This window comes from Phalangium opilio, unplaced genomic scaffold (assembly GCF_054372755.1).
Source record: "Phalangium opilio isolate 3A_F unplaced genomic scaffold, DU_Popi_V2 ptg000032l_1, whole genome shotgun sequence".
Classification (NCBI taxonomy): domain Eukaryota; kingdom Metazoa; phylum Arthropoda; class Arachnida; order Opiliones; family Phalangiidae; genus Phalangium; species Phalangium opilio.
The window spans coordinates 6,359,061-6,366,157 of record NW_028324159.1 but is presented as its reverse complement, the minus strand read 5'-3'; the positions used below and the strand labels follow the sequence as shown (position 1 = coordinate 6,366,157).

The 7,097-nt window shown below is 34.4% G+C and overlaps 2 long non-coding RNA genes across 2 annotated transcripts; one reads left to right on the top strand and one right to left on the bottom strand.

The window, feature by feature from the left end:
- Positions 1 to 3,071: 3,071 nt before the first annotated feature.
- Positions 3,072 to 3,560, bottom strand: LOC149685501 (uncharacterized). The gene is made up of 3 exons (XR_016384079.1): positions 3,398 to 3,560; positions 3,219 to 3,317; positions 3,072 to 3,124 (listed from the first exon to the last, which is right to left on the bottom strand). It is a non-coding gene; the product is annotated as an uncharacterized LOC149685501 (long non-coding RNA).
- Positions 3,561 to 5,420: 1,860 nt separating this feature from the next.
- LOC149685500 (uncharacterized) lies at positions 5,421 to 6,169 on the top strand. Its single transcript, XR_016384078.1, has 3 exons — positions 5,421 to 5,667; positions 5,785 to 5,956; positions 6,105 to 6,169. It is a non-coding gene; the product is annotated as an uncharacterized LOC149685500 (long non-coding RNA).
- Positions 6,170 to 7,097: the final 928 nt, after the last annotated feature.

The window sequence follows — 7,097 nt, the reverse complement described above, 5'->3', positions numbered from 1 at the left end:
AGCAGGGTTGGCAAAAATCCGGATTTTTCTTGAAAAAGCCACTGGTATGGTTTTTTGCTGGTTTAAACCGGATTTTAGTGGTTTTTTCCAGCTTTTTTTAAACTACTCTTTAGTGCTTAAATTTTAGCACTTCTTGTTACATTTACTGCGATAGTTGTCTTCTACTAGGCCGTCTTATTGAGAATCATTTTTATTGTACATAAAATTTGTTAAAACTATAGACATTTCCCTTAGAGATTAGTAGGGCCCCTGATTTAATCGAGAATTTTCAATACAACCCGACATACAGTATATCGGGTCGAAAAATCCTAGGTTGAATTAGAAAATGACTTAAAACTTTTTGCTGGTCGGGTCGGGTAGGGTTTTCATGCCGTCTACCCGGGTAGACATTTTTATTATCTTCAATAGGGCAGGGTTGGGCCCAGGTAAGCTCTTTTTGTGATCTTCAATGGGGAAGGGTCGGGCCCGGGTAGGCTGTTTTGTGATCTTCAATAGGGCATGGTCTGATAAAGATTTTTCTAAACGCGCGGTCCGACCAACCAATTTAGCATGGGGAAAATTCAACTCGGTCTCACGAGTTTCGGGTGGAGCAGTGGGAGAAGGGTGCGTCAAAATAACCCACAATATATGGGAATGGACCATTTCCATGAAATAAAGAGGTAAAGACATGTGGGTCAAACTTTTCCTTCCATCTCACTTTATGGTGAATGCGCTGTACTCTCTTATTATAGTTTTTGAAAAATCCACTGGATTTTTCAACTAGGTTTAAACCGGTTTAATCCAGGTGGATAAAACCGGACTGGATACCAGCGTGCCAACCCTGATATAAAGCCCGGTTAGTCGCTCAAGGGTTCACTCAACAATATGGATATGACTACAATCACACATATGCTCCAGTTGTTAACTTTGCTTTAATTCGATTGATAATCGCGCATAGCTAATTAAAATAGGAATTCATTGCTTGTATTTAAATCTGGTCGTTTGTATTTAGTACTCTCAAATTCAGCATTCTGCTTTTAAATTAACAAAAGCGAGACAACAAGCCGCTCGCACTTAACTATGCCGTATAGCCAGCTTATTGGTAACGACAACACCAAACTTCTGGATTTGGATCCTTTAATTTATGATAGGAGTGAATAGTAAGTGATGAAATTTATTTGACAAAAATAGCACTGTGGTGAATGATTTTCATCTGCGCTAGCGTACAATTGTATACCAGCTCGGTTTAAGAATTGGATAGCGTCGCTCGGTTTTGCTTTTGACCCAGACAGTCGCCGAGAGCAGTCTGGGAAATAGCACACTTTCTCTGGTCCAAAACCAGTTTATTACTTGCTTGGACTAGTTTTTTAATTCAAAAAGTGGGGTTACTGGTCCTCGGGACCACTTTATTAATTGCAAATTTGTAGGAGAACAAAGACTGGGACCACTCCGGAGACCAGTTTATTATTTAGGAGACTAGGGGGTCACTGGTCCCAAGGACTAGTTTAAAATATACCCTTATTTCCCAGACTAGTCGAGAGTTCCCTAAATTGTCCTATCACGGTCCTTTCACGGATGTGTATTGTGGTCCTATTACCAAACAACCAATCTAAAAAGGAATTTAAGTCCCCTTTATGACGTCGTAACGTTGAAATCAAGATTGCTGGTATCAGGGTCGGAAATAAGGATTTTTTTAAAAACTGGACATTGGGTCAGCGACCCCTCTGGCCTGGAATAAATAAACTGGGCTATCACCACTGACCAGGGCGTGTCGTCTGCTAAATTGAAGTAGTGGATAATTACAATATATTAGCTAATATCTGGACTCTGGAAACGCTTGAATTTTCTTAGTGGTCTTGTGGACCACTGACCCCCCTCCGATTTAATTTTTAAACTGATCCACGCAATTTTTAAACTGGTCATTTGCCCTGTGCCACCGCCGTATTTCCCACGCTGGCTGGTATTTCGCGGTAGCTTTTCACGCTATAGGATCGGCAACTCCCTATCTCGAACGAGAGCTTAATCTGTATATACTCTGTTACAGCATCGGTTTTCAGCACTCGCGAGTCGCAAAGCTAGATTACATAGAGACTTAGATTTGTACGTGCTGTCAAGAGGCGAAAAACTTCAGAACTTCAGGATTTAAAATATCCGGGAGTTTTATGCTCGAGTGCACGGACCTCTATGCCTTTTAGTTTCAAATAAGTGTAGTAGGCTGTAGGTAAATTAACACGTATTTGAGACTAAGGCCTAGAGGTCTGTGCTGTTTTCGGACAAACACACTTTGCATGTGCTGTCAGCCTGTCGCTGTCAGCCTGTCATTGACAGTTGGAATTCCTTGCCCAATGAATCATGTCGTCATTCTAACTAATAAATCCCATTTTCGTCGTAAATTATTAGACATTTTTTGTATTAAATTGTAAGCATTATACTTCTTTCACCCTTCAACCTAAATGATTATTATAAAAAATGCATTAATGTGCAGGGAATTCCTAATTAACTGACATTGTTTTTATTGTTATTGTTATTTTTTTAATATTACATTATACATTTTTGTTCTCGTATTACTCTACTCCATTATTGTCTTTCCGCAACTTGCCTAATGTATTAAATTCCGATGTTGACACATACGTCATATTGTTGACTTTGTAAACAACACATTCAATAAATAAATAAATAAATAAATTATTAGCACTGACATAAACGAATTATTTACACTGACATAAATGAATCGTTTATACTGAAAATAATGAACAAACATGAATACTGACATTAATGAATCATGTCATGAATGGAGTCATTTAGTTATTGTTGTCTAATATTAATAATATCTATTAAAATTGTCAATTTATTTATAAATTTGCGTTTGTCCACATAACAAATTTCCACACATCTCAAAGCAAAATATCTGTTAGGGTTAATTTAACCCGAGGGGTTAGACACTTGAGAACTCAGGTGTACAATATGTATTGAACTCAATGTACTGTCAAAGCTGAACTCTGAGTTCCGAAGGCTTTGAACTCAATGTACTGTTAAAGCTGAACTCTTTTGAACTCAGGTGTGCACAGAGATCCAAAGTGTCTATCCCCTCGATTTAACCCGACGGCACTAGATGCTCCGCTAACCTTGGCAAAATAAACTTTTTCTACAAATGAATAATTTTACAACATTAGGAACATTGGTTTTTTTATGGACAGTGACTGGACACGCAAATATTTTATTTATAATCAAATTTTTACCTAATAACAAATGTTGGGCATTAAATACTGATTTCAACATTCCATTATTCGTTGTTCAGAAAACTATGTTAACGCTAACGCAGAATTTTCTCCGCCAAACTGATGGAAGTATTTTGTTGAAATAAAATAAAATACTAGCAGCATTCTAGGAAATTATTTACTATTTTTGATTTATTCACAATAGTCTATTTGGTTAGAAACCATTGTTCGTTGGTTGGCTCGCGTTAAGTGGCGTCGTACCAAACTGAACTTCATCCATCAAGTGTTACATTCATACAATCACAATTAATAAAACTTGTTAAAAGCGTGTCAATTAAAGCACTTTGAGCTAAAATTATAATAAATGAGGACTATTTGTTAACAAAATAAGGTCTGCAGTCATTACTTATAAGGTGTGCAGTCATTACTTATTTCATTGGAAAATCACCGTTAACGGCAGTGCTATTTCTTGTGTTTAATAGTTTACAATGTAAACAAAGATGTTACGTTGGTTGTTCTGTAGTAAGCGTGGTCTTTCAAAAAGCATTACCTAATTAAATATTTCAATTATTTGGGTAGAAATGCTATTTTTTATTTAATACAATGCAGATATGGAAATAGCGGTAATAAATAAAAGCCCATGTGTACTAAAGAACACGACTACATTGTTTTCTACCCTGATTTGAGCAAATTAGATAACGGTATCGTAAATTAACTAGCGCTACTGTTACCTATGTTGACGAGATAAACAAAGCATAAAATCATAGCATAATTACGACTTCGAAGTTAAGAAGTACCGTACTACGGATATTGTTTTGACCAAGGCTTAGTGAAATGAAATAGATTAATTTACAATAATTTACAAATTTAATGAGAATTCTTACCTTAAGCGTTTTATATTTAAATAATATTAAGTTTTAGCAACTAAAAATACTAAAATTAGACCAAATTACTTTCCTAAAGCTTCACAAAGTTCATAAACGCTATTTAAGGCGACGATTTAGACTCAGTATTTTAATGGCGTCGCCGACTTGCCGTTTTAACGTCACCAAAGAGAGTATTCTAGGAGAGCGATAGCTCTTTTAGATAAGACCTCATACCGACTTCAATGTATAAGGATGGTTTTTTGATTGGTTATAACTTTTTTTGTATCAAATTAACTGCTTTGAAAAATTTCCACAGAACTACAATTCGGGCCCTCAATATGTGGTTAAAATTTCAAGAAGATCCACCCATTAGTTTATTGTATAAAAAATAAAGTTGCTAAGGGTGGTTTTCATTTCCATAAAATTAATCAGCCCTTTTGGTGAAAAAGTTAAATTTTCCAATAGAAATAACATGGAGTTTTCTTCAAATTTAGCCATTTTGTCGCCACCCTTTTGAAATGAAATATTCGTTTGTTACGTTTGGGAATGGTTTTATATCAAAATTTAAACCTTTTTCTAGGACCATTTTTAAGGTTTTTGAGAAAAATTAATTTTAAGTATGTTTAATTTTAAATTTTAAAAACTACCCCAATCTGCGATATTTTAGCATGGATACGCTGATTTATTGGTAAATATCAGCGCGACCAATATTGGCCTTTTTTTACGTATAGTTGCGTCATAATAATCCGATTGTTTTTTCTTAATGCCTTTTGGTTGAAATGGCCTATCGATAGTGAGATAAGACTGCTTTAATATTGCCGCCGTGATAAATTACCCCGTTTGTGGCCGCCATTTTTTTAAGGGGGAAAAAATTTGAGAGTGGGTCCTTTTTCGTTGCCATTTTCATATTTTTTGAGGATTTGCTCATGGATGGATTTTAAATATAATATAAAGTAGGTTTCAAGCTTTAATATAAGCCTAATTTCATAATTTTCCACCTTTTTATTGTCCCACAATCTATTTCTAAACTTGGCACTTTTGTTAAGGCGGTGAAATTGCGCTAAGGCTTGGCTTACCATTAATTTTTGCCTTTTAAAAAAATGTTTACCTCTCGTTGCCCGTTACTTCGCCTTCTCGTATCGTCGTACTTAAGTTTAGACTTTGAAAGTAGTGCTTTGTTTTCTTAAATATTACTTAATTGTATAAAATTTCAATATTATAATTGCGTAAAACGAATTCAACGTTGTTTGTTGATTGGACGCGCCTTGCATTTGAATTTCGTTCCCTCCCTTTAATGGGCCGGAGAATTTTTCTTTACCGCCGTCTTTCGGTCGTTCAGCCTGAAAACAGCTGTAGTGAGAAATTTTATTTACTATCGCTCTCTCAGATATGACTTCATACTGCTCTTAATGTATAAGGAGGGTTTTTTGTTTTAAATGTATGCGCTCAGTGTGTTGTTGTGTTTGCATTTTAATGCTTCTAATCGTTGTGCGCGTCGAGGTTTACGAATCCAACGTGTGTTACGAAATGAAAATCAAGGGTGGATACTAGTATGATTTAGGCTTTAAAAGGAATTTGACGGCGACATGCAGTCAAGCAAAACGGTATTAGGCCTTGCATATGAAAATTTAAACCTTTTTCTAGGACAATTTTTAAGGATTTTGAGAAAAATTAAGTTTAAGTGCTAAATTTCATGTCTTTTTGCAAACTCTACGCATAAGGGTTTGTTAACAGGTTTCTAAACTGGTGTCACCGGCCAATGATAACAAATACGTACATCATTTTGTTCGTTGAAATTGCTGGTAAATTAATCGATAGATCACACGATCACTAAACCCTGTCAACAAACCAATTAATATTTTTTATTCAGACTCTTCCAATCATTTTTGTTGGGTAACTATTAAATTTTTTATTATTTTTTTAGTGCTTATTTTTAGTTACCTAAGAAGAAATTAAACGATGACCAGTTTATTTATATAATGATTATTTTAACATTGCCCAAGAAAACAATAAGCAATAGCCTGTTTTTAATTTTCACCAGGTGCCAATGATAACTGCTACGAAGATAAATTGTTTGTCAAATTGCTGGTAGAATAAATGATTGATCACAAAACCGTGTCACCAAAAAAACCAGAGCTGTGCTAATTAACTGGCAACTAATTGAATTGGAATTAGCAATTGGACAATTATGATTTAATTAGCAATTAGGCATAGAGGCTAATTAAATCCCTTTACACACTGATAAACAAATAAACCCTGTCAACTCCACTCTTGGACTACGGGACCATCTAGTAACGTTTGTTTAATCGAAACCACACCATTTATTTGCTTTAAAATTCGACAAAATTTCATTGAGTTATGAAGATTGAAGAAATTGATTAACGCGAGTTGATAAAGAAATTGTTTCATTTATTAATATTTGCTTACAGCAATTAATGATACATTCATATTAGTATAAATTGTTTATTTCTGTTAATAGGAGTTAAAGGGATAAGAAAATGTTTTTATGAAATATATTTGTAGCTTCAAACGGGTCAACCATTTTTTAGATAACTGGAAAACTAAATGGTTTTGAATCAAAAACAATGGAATAAGGAAGGAAAAGTTAGTTTATTTTTTCAAAAGATAACAAAATGGTAGGGAAATCATTTCCTATGTTCAAGGGGTAATGAAATGACTGGTAAACCTTTTCTTCAGTTAAAGGGATAATATTTATTAAACTGGATTAATTAGAACGAACATTAATTTATTAAAATGGATCAAAAAGAATGGAATAATGATGGGAAAGTTAATTGAATTTTTTAAAAAATAACAACATGGCTGGGAAAATGAGTCTTCAATTCAAGGGATAAAGAAATAACTGGGAAACGTTTTCTTAAGTTCAAGGGATAAAGAAATCACTGGGAAACATTTTCTTAAGTTCAAGGGATAAAATTTATTAAAATGGATTAATTAGAACGGTCCTTTAATTTATTAAATAGATGAATATTGATGGAAAAAATTATTTGGTTCAAGAGATAACCATTTTTAAGTC